Source organism: Pseudophryne corroboree, chromosome 1 (genome assembly GCF_028390025.1).
Source record: "Pseudophryne corroboree isolate aPseCor3 chromosome 1, aPseCor3.hap2, whole genome shotgun sequence".
NCBI lineage: Eukaryota > Metazoa > Chordata > Amphibia > Anura > Myobatrachidae > Pseudophryne > Pseudophryne corroboree.
Window position 1 is genome coordinate 959,636,477 of NC_086444.1, and position 15,388 is coordinate 959,651,864.

Sequence of the window (15,388 nt, forward strand, 5' to 3'; positions counted from 1 at the left end):
CAATGTCATAGAGGGCATGTAAAATCCAAGAAGCAAAAATTCATAATCAGAAAAAAAGAAATTCTCTTATGAGAAACGTAAAATTCACGACACAAAGTGGCAAGGTAGGGCTTAGGCCTTGGCCTATGTTCATGACTGGTGGTCAGCTTCTCATGAGGATGGAAGCCCTCCTCTCTCTCAAAAAACAGAGGATGGAAGCCCTCCTCTCTCTCAAAAAACACAGGAAAAAACAACTGTGCGTTCAGAGATATCACAAATCCCCAAGGAGAGTCCAAGTGTGTCCGCAGTTGTGATGTCTAGGCCTGACATTCCCAAGACTGTATGGAAAGAGGAGGCTCCTTCCACCATTTGCATGCCCCCTGCAAGTGCTGGGACGAGCACCACCAGTCCAGTTACTGATATTGAGATTGAGGATGTCACTGAAGAAGTACACCAGTATGAGGAGGATATTGATGTAGCTGGCGCTGAGGAGGAAGTTGACATTGAGGATTCTGATGGCGATGTGGTTTGTTTGAATAAGGCACCAGTGGAGACAGTTGTTGTCCATGGGATGAAAAACCCCATTGCCATGTCTGGGCAAAATACCAAAAAAGTCACCACTTCAGTGTGGAATTATTTCTCCACAAATCCAGACAACAGGTGTCAAGCCATGTGTTGCCTTTGTCAATCCATAATAAGTAGGGGTAAGGACATTAACCAACTAGGAAAATCCGCCCTTATATGTCACCGGCAGCGCATTCATCAGAAGTCATTGTCAAGTTCAGAAACTTTGGGTAATAGTGTAAGCAGTCCACTGACACCTAAATCCCTTCCTCTTGTTGTACCTAAGCTTCTGCAATCCACACCACCAACTCCATCAACATAATGTGGAGAAGATGATATGCATCAAAATAAAAGATAAATTCCTCCAGGAAGACCATTATCAGCAATTGCCTCCATATAGTACACAGGGACCTGTGATGGCGGATTACAGTAGGGACAAATTAATTCTCTGTGAGGAGGAGGATGTACACACTGAAAGGGGTGAGGAATCGGAGGATGAGGACAACATCTGCTTCTGTAAAGCCAGTTTGTGCAAGTAGAGATTAATTGCTTCTTTTTTAGTGGGGGCCCCAACAAACCAATCATTTCAGCCACAGTCGTTTGAAAGACCCTGTTGTTTAAATTTTTGGTTTGTTAAAGTGTGCATGTCCAGTTTATACAACAATGGGGGGGGCGGCCCAAGGACAGACAATTCCATCTTGTACCGCTTTTTTTCCCTCTGCATTAAGTGCTCTTTGGGGCCTAGTTTTTATAACTACCATCCTGTCTGCCACTGCAGTGCCACGTGTTTGTGCCGCCCACTTATGTCACTTAGCTTAGTCATCCAGTGACCTTGGTGCAACCATTTGGCCTAAAAACAATATTGTGAGGTGGAAATGAGTGGAAATGAATGTTATTGAGGTAAATAACACCGTAGGATCAAAATTACCCTCCAAATTCTGTGATTTTAGCTTTTTTTATGTTGTTTTTAAAAAAAAAAATCCAGATCCAAAACCAAAACCCGAAAGGGTGGTTTTGGCAAAACCAATCCAGACCCAAAACACAAACGGAGATCCAGATCCAAAACACAAAACCTGATAAGTGTCCACAGCACATCTCTATATAAAATATTCTATTCTGTACCTGTAGTTCATATATTAAAGTGCTGAATACAATTTCTAACAGTACTGTACAAACATGACAAATAAATACTTATTAAAATGTAGGTAAAAGAATGACTTAGAATGACTAGCTCATAATGATACTGACAGTGATAACTCAAGGAAGAGTATAAAAAATACATACCTATGGCATACTGGGTATACTATAATGATATACAGTAGAAAGCACCTATCGTGTATACTTTTTCCAATTGTTGTTTTATTACTCCAGAAACATATTTGTAGGGACTTCATTTTCCCAATTGATGTAAAGTAGTCTTGCTTAATGCACAAAGGCCACTTGAAAAATCTATATTTTTAAATTTCTTATAAAGCAGTAAAAAGCAATTATGTACAATATGAAGTTCATACAGAAGTTTACTGTGATCTACTCCTGATCTCCTTCTGCTAGAAAAATATTGCTGCATTGTTGATTTGCACCCTGTTTTTTTTATCACACAGGTTAAGCAAAGATAAGCAAACCAATCAGACACATGTTAATGTTAATTGGCTTTACTCATTCAGGTTCCATTTGCCAGTTTGGAAGAAATTTGTGTTAAATTTCAATTACCACTTGGAAATTATAATTTAAGGTACGAAAGACAAGAGCATTGGGGAAAATAGCTGAAGGGGACACTTGGGCTTCATTTAAATTTAGGATCAAGTCCAGGTAAAAGGTTAACATTTACACCTAGTGAATGATGCATTGGAAGATGAACAAATTCTTTTTAATCCTGGAAATTACTGTGAAAAAAATACTTCTTTTAACAAAAAATAGGAAATTAATAATATACAGTATGTGTAACCATATATACAGGTGCAAATCCAACATAAACCTAGTATATAGAACCAAATGATCTCATTTAAAACACAGCTCCTACTGTATGTATCTCAGAAATACTAAAAAGCAATATACTGTAGATATCATGAAAAAAGTTTTCATGAAGAAGCACAGCAGTAATTAGACAATAGTAATACAGTTTAATAAATAAATAAAAAACACAGTAACATACCATAGATAATTCAGAAAGGAGCCCCAAAATTACATTGACTTCTAGTATATAATATTAATAGTTCCAATGTAATTAATGCACTTCAATATAGGCTCCCAGAATCAAACCACTGTAAAAGCACTAAATCGTCAACTCATCCTTAGTGCCAAAGTAATAAAGATCTAATCATAGCCAAGGATAAAATATCAATCCACTTTATTTCTTCCAATAAAGTGGTACCGTATATGATCCATAGTTTAAGATTGTTTCAAATTATTGCCATGGTGTACATTCCTTAAGTGCTTACTGTATCTCATCCTCCCCCTCTATTTGGATAGAAGGTATCTGTCCCTTTAAATATGAACTAGACAGCAGTCTGTAATAGCAGGAACAGTGCAGTCATTCAAATAGATTAAAAGGGAGATACTGGAAGACTTCCTGTGTTTTTATTGCTACCTATAGTCAAAAGTTTGTACCGGCTGGTCACACACAATATATTTGAATACTATATAACTGTCACTTAAAATGCAATATAGACAACAGCCTGTAGCAGCAGGAGCAGTCTAGTCATTTAAACAGATTACAGTGGAGATAGTGGCAGACTCCTTGTGCTCTTACCGCTGTCTAAAATTGGAAGTTTACATTGGCTGGTCACACACAGTGGGATAGGAAGGAGAGTGTTATGCACTCGTGAAAATCAACCCTGCTGCACATCAAATGGCAAGCTCTGTATCAAATTGGATGAATGCGGATCTTGACGCGTTTCTCTGTTGTGCCCAGTAGCAGTTTTTATTCTTAAAAAGGGTAAGTGGAGTGTGGTCTGAGCTCACAGAGTTCATATTTAAAGCTCCATTGTCCAATGGCATAAGCTCATTACGCATCTACACCTGTGCCTGGGTAATAAATTATCTAATTCAAATCTAAGAGATTATTTGGGAATCAATATGAATATTAAAGTAAAATAAATATATGATATATAGCATTTAATAAATATAATCCTAGTTTCAGCCAAAATGACGTAAATATCAACAGAAATCATAAAATATAGGGGGTTATTCAGGTTTGTTAGCAAACCAAAAAAGCACATTAATGGACAAAATCATGTTGCACTGCAGATGGGGCAGATATAACACGTACAGAGAGATTTAGAGTTGGGTGGGTAATGTTGATTCCTTGAAGGGTAAATACTGGCTGCTTAATTTCTACACTGCAATTTAGATTTCAGTTTGAACACACCCCACCCAAATCCAAATATCTCTGCACATGTTATATCTGCTCCACTTGCAGTGCAACATGATTTTGTCCATTAGCGTGCTTTTATTGTTTGCTAACAACCCTGAATAAGCCATATAAAGCAGAAATAAATGAATAAGTCATCACTATAGAACTGGTGTGTGTAATAAATATGAATATGTCCAAAGCATCACTCTATAGATGAGCTGCAATAGTGTAATGGGTTAATGCAGTCATATGGTAAAGTAATGAGTTCAAATCCAGCTTAGTATTTACTTTTTCAGGTTATAAAGAAAAATAGTAATTTACAAAATATATACATCAAAAATATTGGAAGGACATACTGTATAAGCCTTAAAATAGCTTATGAAATGTACTGTAGATACAGATGAACATGACATACTGTACTATATTTTTATATACATTTGCAGTCGCCATAGGAGATATAAATATGATTATATATCCTCAGCAGTATGAGCTAGAATAGCCTAGAGGGCTAGTGCAGCAACAAACGAATAGACAGGTCATAGGTTCAAATCTCATTCAAAATTATTTTCTAATACTTATCTTCTAAGAACAAAACTTGATCTTTTTTTCCCAAGGATATTATTTTCTATATACAGTATGGGTGACATGCTCATCATTGTATCCAGTCTAGTTGACTCAAAACATACATCCTGTTGCATATTCTAAATCATATTTCATTATAATGAAAGAGAGTTGTGGGGTCTTATGCACTGGTGTTTTTCACTAGACCCACTCAAGGAAGTTCGTGCTTCACTGCTCCCATTATGCCAATTACAGTAATTATCTCTGGGAGAAGTTAGCAAGCAAGGGATAAAGCAATGGAAAGTCACCAACAAAACCAAGGTCAGAAAACTGGGAGGTCACCGACAAGCAAAAAGATAATGCAAAGAGAAGTCAGGAACTAGCCGAGTAATACAATAGAGCATAAATACAATCATAAGTAACAAAGTAGCTGGAGCAAGGTTGTGAGAACAAAGTAGCTGGAGCAAGGTTGTGAGCACCACACTCTGGCAGTTTGCTGGAGAGTGGAGCTCATATAGGGAAGTCTTGAACAGCCACCTTTGTGATGTCAGTGGACACATGATCATAAGAATAAAGCCATGGAAGAGAGCACACTTGTCTCTTTAAGAGAGGTGGATGGCGCCAGCAACATAGTCATCATGGATAAGCAGTGGGGAAACCAGCACATTTAGGGCCTGATTACATGCAGCTGAGACCATTTTTATTATCTTTTTCTGTAGTTACGTCTGTGACTTTATTCTAATCCAAGTATCTGAACTCCCCTGGTGTACAATTGTATGTCTGAATGTGCAAAGACTGAGACACTCCTTTTAAGCATCTTTAGAGGCTGTAATACTGCTTGTTGCTTCTTTAGATTCCACCATTAGTTGCAGCAATGAAACGTGCACCAACCCTATATTAGGTGCACGTCTGTCACACCCATGACACTCTCTTAAAATGGCCAGAAGATGGATCATTTTAATGCATCTAACTAGCCAACTGCTATTCATCGCTGAGGAATGCCTAGTACATTTCCAATACATTTCTGATACCAGCGGCGGACGTAATGGAGTCCAAGATCACTCACTTACAAGGCATGGTTTTACCTTATAATTGTTTTCCCCATTAAAATACATCCAAGATTGGCCGGCATCCCACAACTCTGGTGATCTTAAACTCCATTATATCCTGTTAATGTGTCTCTATCGCAACTGAACATCTGTGCATACAGATGTGTCCATATGGATGTGATGATATGCAATATTGCATATGCATGGGCATACGCAATTTTCGGAACTGCTATAACATGCCAGGCTGCATATGCTTCTCCTCGGGAGGTAGTGGGTCATATCCTGTGATGCGTATGCAAGAGGGCAACAAATGCGTGCACAGTAGGAGTTTTAAGGATTCTTGCAAACCTGTAGTAATAAAAAAAATCACTTAACTCTGAGAACATTGGCTTGGCTGTGACTCAGAATCAAAGTTTACCACTCTGTAGGTGGCATTCAGTTGCATGTGAATGTCCACTAAGTTTGTGGTTGAAAATACCCATTCCTTTATAAGACATAGGGGCAGATTTAATGAATGTTAAATGGTGCCCCAGCCAATAAACTCCTAACTGTAATGTGTTTGAAATAGGACAGAAGCTGATTGGCTGGAGAACCATTTAACATTCGTAATGAGTAGGGAGGCCAATCCCAGGCCATTTTTTTAATCCTGGGTATTGGGATTGAAAAATTCTCAATCTATGATTGAACTATCCTCCTTCAATTTATTTATGTGGGGGTAGGGGTGGGGTTTCAAGTTCAAAATAAAAAATAACCTACTCACTAATGAGTAGAGGGGTCCCCAAGGTCCTGAGGTAGCGGCAGGGATCAGGCACTGTGAGTCCCTTACTGCCAGGTTTGAGAAGGCAGCGTCTGAGCCGAGTACTCAGTGCTGCCCAGGGGAGAGAGGCTGCGAGGGGGAGGGAGGTGAGTCTGCCCAGCTTCAGAAGGCACCATCTGCGCTGAGTGCTCAACACTGCCTGTGGAAGAGAGGCTGCCAGGGGAGTGAGGCGAGCCTGCCAGACTTGAGAAGGCAGGGACTGAGCCGAGTGCTCAGCGCTGCCCGGGGACAGAGGCTGCTGGGGGAGGGAGGCAAGTCTGGCAGGCTTTGGAAGGCAGCATATAAGCTGAGTGCTCAGCACTGCCAGGGGAGGGATACAGGCATTTGCTCATGCACTATGTAATCCAATGGATCCCGGGATTGGAAGCACCAATTCCAGGATTCAAGTCCTGGTGTTTTTGGGCAAGAATCCTAGGATCCTGCCAATCCCGATGCCGGGATTAGCCTCCCTAATAATGAGTGATATGAATATCACTCATTGTTAAATCTGCCCCATAGTATGTGCTCCTTGTGCTGTACAGTTCCTTATGCTAGGCTCTCACTCTGGAAACAACATCTTTGCAATATATTAGTTTATTATTCCCAGTTATATCAGGGGTAATGGATTTCAATTTTCATTTCCTAAAAATTCCCCCTGTTTTTAAGTAGATGAGTAGTTTATTATTGAGTAGGAACTTTGTTTTAAGTTTTAGTGATAGTGAGTGGATTTTTCACTTTGGTCTTTGGAGGTTTACAAAGTGGATTATTTGTTCAGAATGAGTGATATGGGACACAAAAGTTTTATTTACTTCATAATTTATTTTGCAACTGGCAAGTGCTAAAATATACAGTACTACTTTATAATATGACTATTTTTCAATAGAAGTGTAGTAAATGGACAGAACAGCTTTGCCAAACATGTCCTTGGCTCCTTTCCATCTTGTCTCAGCTTGCCCTTTCCACAAAAATTTTATGCACATTTCTTTTAATTAGTATTCACAAACATAGAAGAGTTTCTTTGCTCATTATAACCTGAGATCAATATTTGCTGAATATCAGTTTACTTGTATTTTTCATAAAATATTAATTTTATTATGCAGTGCAAAGCCCAATAGGGCTTATGTACGATAAACTAGAAGACTAAAATATGCTTCCTTTGCTAGAATCGGTACATTTGATATTCTAATTTAGGGTTGTTTTATTAACTTCACCAACAATAGAGATCCCACATTTTTATTTCCATTAAAAAAGCCTGTCTGCTGGAACTGCCACATTTACTATCCTGTGCTGTTATAAGTTAACACCAGATGGGGAGAAGGTGGTAAATAACTCACATTTGATAGATTATCTCACTTAAGAGCTGACACTGTATATTATACTGTACTCTACACTAGAGATGAGCGGGTTCGGTTCCTCGGAATCCGAACCCCCCCGAACTTCAGCCTTTTTACACGGGTCCGAGGCAGACTCGGATCTTCCTGCCTTGCTCGGCTAACCCGAGCGCGCCCGAACGTCATCATCCCGCTGTCGGATTCTCGCGAGGCTCGTATTCTATCGCGAGACTCGGATTCTATATAAGGAGCCGCGCGTCGCCGCCATTTTCACACGTGCATTGAGATTGATAGGGAGAGGACGTGGCTGGCGTCCTCTCCGTTAGAATAGATAGAGACACTTGAGTTGATTACTTAGTAATTTTGGGGAGCATTAGGAGTACTCAGAGTGCAGAGTTTTGCTGATAGTTACTAGTGACTGACCACCACCAGTTTTATTTATTATTTAATATAATCCGTTCTCTGCCTGAAAAAAAACGATACACAGTCACATACCATATCTGTGCTCAGCCTCAGTGTGCTGCATGATAATATCATCTATAAGTATATCTGACTGTGCTGAGTGCTCACTGCTCACACAGCTGAATTGTGGGGGAGACTGGGGTGCAGTTATAGCAGGAGTACAGTGCACACTTTTGCTGCCAGTGTGACTGACCAGTGACCACCAGTATATTGTCTGCCTGAAAAAGTTAAACACTCCTGTGGTGTTTTTTTTTTTATTCTATAAACGCATTCTGCTGACAGTGTCCAGCAGGTCCGTCATTCATTATATTATATAAATATTTACCTGCAGTAGTGTTATATATTTTTTGTTCATCTCTATCATCTTTATCATCTCTATATTAGCAGACGCAGTACGGTAGTCCACGGCTGTGGCTACCTCTGTGTCATCAGTGCTCGTCCATAATTGTATACCTACCTGTGGTGGGGTTTTTTTTTCTATCTTCTTCATACTAGTAGTTTAGGAGTCTGCTGACAGTGTCCAGCAGGTCCGTCATTATATTATATATACCTGCAGTAGTGATATATATATATATTTTATATCATTATCATCTCTATACTAGCAGACGCAGTACGGTAGTCCACGGCTGTAGCTACCTCTGTGTCGTCAGTGCTCGTCCATAATTGTATACCTACCTGTGGTGGGTTTTTTTTTTCTATCTTCTTCATACTAGTAGTTTAGGAGTCTGCTTGCAGTGTCCAGCAGGTCCGTCATTATATTATATATACCTGCAGTAGTGATATATATATATATTTTATATCATTATCATCTCTATACTAGCAGACGCAGTATGGTAGTCCACGGCTGTAGCTACCTCTGTGTCGTCAGGGCTCGTCCATAATTGTATACCTACCTGGGGTTTTTTTTTCTATCTTCTTCATACTAGTAGTTTAGGAGTCTGCTGACAGTGTCCAGCAGGTCCGTCATTATATTATATATACCTGCAGTAGTGATATATATATTTTTTTTATATCATTATCATCTCTATACTAGCAGACGCAGTACGGTAGTCCACGGCTGTAGCTACCTCTGTGTCATCAGTGCTCGTCCATAATTGTATACCTACCTGTGGTGGTTTTTTTTTTCTATCTTCTTCATACTAGTAGTTTAGTAGTCTGCTGACAGTGTCCAGCAGGTCCATCATTATATTATATATACCTGCAGTAGTGATATATATATATATATATTTTATATCATTATCATCTCTATACTAGCAGACGCAGTACGGTAGTCCACGGCTGTAGCTACCTCTGTGTCGTCAGTGCTCATCCATAATTGTATACCTACCTGTGGTGGGGTTTTTTTTTCTATCTTCTTCATACTAGTAGTTTAGGAGTCTGCTGACAGTGTCCAGCAGGTCCGTCATTATATTATATATACCTGCAGTAATGATATATATATATTTTTTATATCATTATCATCTCTATACTAGCAGACGCAGTGCGGTAGTCCACGGCTGTAGCTACCTCTGTGTCATCAGTGCTCGTCCATAATTGTATACCTACCTGTGGTGGGGTTTTTTTTTCTATCTTCTTCATACTAGTAGTTTAGGAGTCTGCTGACAGTGTCCAGCAGGTCCGTCATTATATTATATATACCTGCAGTAGTGATATATATATATTTTTTTATATCATTATCATCTCTATACTAGCAGACGCAGTACGGTAGTCCACGGTTGTAGCTACCTCTGTGTCGTCAGTGCTCGTCCATAATTGTATACCTACCTGTGGTGGGTTTTTTTTTCTATCTTCTTCATACTAGTAGTTTAGGAGTCTGCTGACAGTGTCCAGCAGGTCTGTCATTATATTATATATACCTGCAGTAGTGATATATATATATTTTTTATATCATTATCATCTCTATACTAGCAGACGCAGTACGGTAGTCCACGGCTGTAGCTACCTCTGTGTCGTCAGTCACTCGTCATCCATAAGTATACTAGTATCCATCCATCTCCATTGTTTACCTGAGGTGCCTTTTAGTTGTGCCTATTAAAATATGGAGAACAAAAATGTTGAGGTTCCAAAAATAGGGAAAGATCAAGATCCACTTCCACCTCGTGCTGAAGATGCTGCCACTAGTCATGGCCGAGACGATGAAATTCCATCAACGTCGTCTGCCAAGGCCGATGCCCAATGTCATAGTACAGAGCATGTAAAATCCAAAACACAAAATATCAGTAAAAAAAGGACTCAAAAATCTAAAATAAAATCGTCGGAGGAGAAGCGTAAACTTGCCAATATGCCATTTACCACACGGAGTGGCAAGGAACGGCTGAGGCCCTGGCCTATGTTCATGGCTAGTGGTTCAGCTTCACATGAGGATGGAAGCACTCAGCCTCTCGCTAGAAAAATGAAAAGACTTAAGCTGGCAAAAGCACAGCAAAGAACTGTGCGTTCTTCGAAATCACAAATCCACAAGGAGAGTCCAATTGTGTCGGTTGCGATGCCTGACCTTCCCAACACTGGACGTGAAGAGCATGTGCCTTCCACCATTTGCACGCCCCCTGCAAGTGCTGTTTCTGATAGTCAGATTGAAGATGTCAGTGTTGAAGTACACCAGGATGAGGAGGATATGGGTGTTGCTGGCGCTGGGGAGGAAATTGACAAGGAGGATTCTGATGGTGAGGTGGTTTGTTTAAGTCAGGCACCCGGGGAGACACCTGTTGTCCGTGGGAGGAATATGGCCATTGACATGCCTGGTGAAAATTCCCAAAAAATCAGCTCTTCGGTGTGGAAGTATTTCAACAAAAATGCGGACAACAGGTGTCAAGCCGTGTGTTGCCTTTGTCAAGCTGTAATAAGTAGGGGTAAGGACGTTAACCACCTCGGAACATCCTCCCTTATACGTCACCTGCAGCGCATTCATCATAAGTCAGTGACAAGTTCAAAAACTTTGGGCGACAGCGGAAGCAGTCCACTGACCAGTAAATCCCTTCCTCTTGTAACCAAGCTCACGCAAACCACCCCACCAACTCCCTCAGTGTCAATTTCCTCCTTCCCCAGGAATGCCAGTAGTCCTGCAGGCCATGTCACTGGCAATTCTGACGAGTCCTCTCCTGCCTGGGATTCCTCCGATGCATCCTTGAGTGTAACGCCTACTGCTGCTGGCACTGCTGTTGTTGCTGCTGGGAGTCGATGGTCATCCCAGAGGGGAAGTCGTAAGACCACTTTTACTACTTCCACCAAGCAATTGACTGTCCAACAGTCCTTTGCGAGGAAGATGAAATATCACAGCAGTCATCCTGCTGCAAAGCGGATAACTGAGGCCTTGGCATCCTGGGCGGTGAGAAACGTGGTTCCGGTATCCATCATTACTGCAGAGCCAACTATAGACTTGTTTGAGGTACTGTGTCCCCGGTACCAAATACCATCTAGGTTCCATTTCTCTAGGCAGGCGATACCGAAAATGTACACAGACCTCAGAAAAAGACTCACCAGTGTCCCAAAAAATGCAGTTGTACCCAATGTCCACTTAACCACGAACATGTGGACAAGTGGAGCAGGGCAGACTCAGGACTATATGACTGACAGCCCACTGGGTAGATGTATTGACTCCCGCCGCAAGAACAGCAGCGGCGGCACCAGTAGCAGCATCTCGCAAACGCCAACTCTTTCCTAGGCAGGCTACGCTTTGTATCACCGCTTTCCAGAATACGCACACAGCTGAAAACCTCTTACGGCAACTGAGGAAGATCATCGCAGAATGGCTTACCCCAATTGGACTCTCCTGTGGATTTGTGGCATCGGACAACGCCAGCAATATTGTGTGTGCATTAAATATGGGGAAATTCCAGCACGTCCCATGTTTTGCACACACCTTGAATTTGGTGGTGCAGAATTATTTAAAAAACGAGAGGGGCGTGCAAGAGATGCTGTCGGTGGCCAGAAGAATTGCGGGACACTTTCGGCGTACAGGCACCACGTACAGAAGACTGGAGCAACACCAAAAACGCCTGAACCTGCCCTGCCATCATCTGAAGCAAGAAGTGGTAACGAGGTGGAATTCAACCCTCTATATGCTTCAGAGGTTGGAGGAGCAGCAAAAGGCCATTCAAGCCTATACAACTGACCACGATATAGGAGGTGGAATGCACCTGTCTCAAGCGCAGTGGAGAATGATTTCAACGTTGTGCAAGGTTCTGCAACCTTTTGAACTTGCCACACGTGAAGTCAGTTCAGACACTGCCAGCCTGAGTCAGGTCATTCCCCTCATCAGGCTTTTGCAGAAGAAGCTGGAGACATTGAAGGAGGAGCTAACACAGAGCGATTCCGCTAGGCATGTGGGACTTGTGGATGGAGCCCTTAATTCGCTTAACAAGGATTCACGGGTGGTCAATCTGTTGAAATCAGAGCACTACATTTTGGCCACCGTGCTCGATCCTAGATTTAAAACCTACGTTGTATCTCTCTTTCCGGCAGACACAGGGGTTCAAAGAACTGCTGGTGAGAAAATTGTCAAGTCAAGCGGAACGCGACCTGTCAACATCTCCTCCTTCACATTCTCCCGCAACTGGGGGTGCGAGGAAAAGGCTCAGAATTCCGAGCCCACCCGCTGGCGGTGATGCAGGGCAGTCTGGAGCGACTGCTGATGCTGACATCTGGTCCGGACTGAAGGACCTGACAACGATTACGGACATGTCGTCTACTGTCACTGCATATGATTCTCTCACCATTGAAAGAATGGTGGAGGATTATATGAGTGACCGCATCCAAGTAGGCACGTCAGACAGTCCGTACGTATACTGGCAGGAAAAAGAGGCAATTTGGAGGCCCTTGCACAAACTGGCTTTATTCTACCTAAGTTGCCCTCCCACAAGTGTGTACTCCGAAAGAGTGTTTAGTGCCGCCGCTCACCTTGTCAGCAATCGGCGTACGAGGTTACTTCCAGAAAATGTGGAGAAGATGATGTTCATTAAAATGAATTATAATCAATTCCTCCATGGAGACATTCACCAGCAGCAATTGCCTCCACAAAGTACACAGGGAGCTGTGATGGTGGATTCCAGTGGGGACGAATTGATAATCTGTGAGGAGGGGGATGTACACGGTGATGAATCGGAGGATGATGATGAGGTGGACATCTTGCCTCTGTAGAGCCAGTTTGTGCAAGGAGAGATTAATTGCTTCTTTTTTGGTGGGGGTCCAAACCAACCCGTCATTTCAGTCACAGTCGTGTGGCAGACCCTGTCACTGAAATGATGGGTTGGTTAAAGTGTGCATGTCCTGTTTATACAACATAAGGGTGGGTGGGAGGGCCCAAGGACAATTCCATTTTGCACCTCTTTTTTCTATCATTTTTCTTTGCGTCATGTGCTGTTTGGGGAGTGTTTTTTGGAAGGGCCATCCTGCGTGACACTGCAGTGCCACTCCTAGATGGGCCAGGTGTTTGTGTCGGCCACTAGGGTCGCTTATCTTAGTCACACAGCTACCTCATTGCGCCTCTTTTTTTTCTTCTTTGCGTCATGTGCTGTTTGGGGAGTGTTATTTGGAAGGGCCATCCTGCGTGACACTGCATGCCACTCCTAGATGGGCCAGGTGTTTGTGTCGGCCACTAGGGTCACTTATCTTAATCACACAGCTACCTCATTGCGCCTCTTTTTTTTCTTCTTTGCGTCATGTGCTGTTTGGGGAGTATTTTTTGGAAGGGCCATCCGGCCTGACACTGCAGTGTCACTCCTAGATGGGCCAGGTGTTTGTGTCGGCCACTAGGGTCGCTTAGCTTACTCACACAGCTACCTCATTGCGCCTCTTTTTTTCTTTGCGTCATGTGCTATTTGGGGAGTGTTTTTTGGAAGGGCCATCCTGCGTGACACTGCAGTGCCACTCCTAGATGGGCCAGGTGTTTGTGTCGGCCACTTGGGTCGCTGAGCTTAGTCACACAGCTACCTCATTGCGCCTCTTTTTTCTTTGCGTCATGTGCTGTTTGGGGAGTGTTTTTTGGAAGGGCCATCCTGCGTGACACTGCAGTGCCACTCCTAGATGGGCCAGGTGTTTGTGTCGGCCACTTGGGTCGCTGAGCTTAGTCATCCAGCGACCTCGGTGCAAATTTTAGGACTAAAAATAATATTGTGAGGTGTGAGGTGTTCAGAATAGACTAAAAATGAGTGGAAATTATGGTTATTGAGGTTAATAATACTGTGGGATCAAAATGACCCCCAAATTCTATGATTTAAGCTGTTTTTTAGGGTTTTTTAAAAAAAAACACCCGAATCCAAAACACACCCGAATCCGACAAAAAAAATTCGGTGAGGTTTTGCCAAAACGCGTTCGAACCCAAAACACGGCCACGGAACCGAACCCAAAACCAAAACACAAAACCCGAAAAATTTCCGGTGCACATCTCTACTCTACACTAGTATTCATGTCCTATTTTACATAGATAGTTGGAAATTAAATAATACAACCTATGCTGTACATTTAACATGAAACATGCATACATGTGGTGCAACAACATGTAGTTTAAATAGAAAACTAAACAAAAACAACAAACCATTAATTTAACTGTAACTGACAGATAATTCAATGTTCTCATTATGAATGTTGTTAAGGTTTAATTCTGTTTCAGCTCTCTGTCAGGATAAATTGCCACCTTTGTAGAAATGATTAATCTTCATCTCTAGTGTACAGCACATTATAGAATTTCAGCCAACTTGACAAATATTGGGCTGTTTGCCCGATAATTGTTTAATGTGTATGCTGCACCAGGATCCGATGGTTGGTACAAAACACATAGAATCACATATATCATATACTGCGTTTGCTATTTAATTCACTTTGTTTTGGTGTAGTTTGGATAATTCAGTGTGTATGGACCTTAGCCTGATGTCTATTGTAAAGTGTAAGGAGACACTATTGGCGAGACAATTTGATTTGAAATTAAAGAGATTATTTAAATTATTATTGCATAGCATGTATACTGTACATTGGCCATTTTCTGGATTGTTTTGGTCAGTATGACTTGATCTGAATCCAGCATCAATAAGCAAAATCTTATAGTGCCTACCTATCTTAAATCATTGGCTTGCGGGCTCATTCAGATAATTGCCAACATCTTAATGTAATATTTTTCTATATTAAATATTTCCAGTAGCCCATCTGTCACCTTTCAAATATGATTTCAAAATACTACTCTATTGTGATGCAGATAATTCTACTTTTATATCCAGAAGACTGTAAGATATATAGGGGAAATGTAATAGAGTCTGAGTTTGCCGAGGTCCGAGATTTTAGTTGAGATTGCCCATATTTTGAA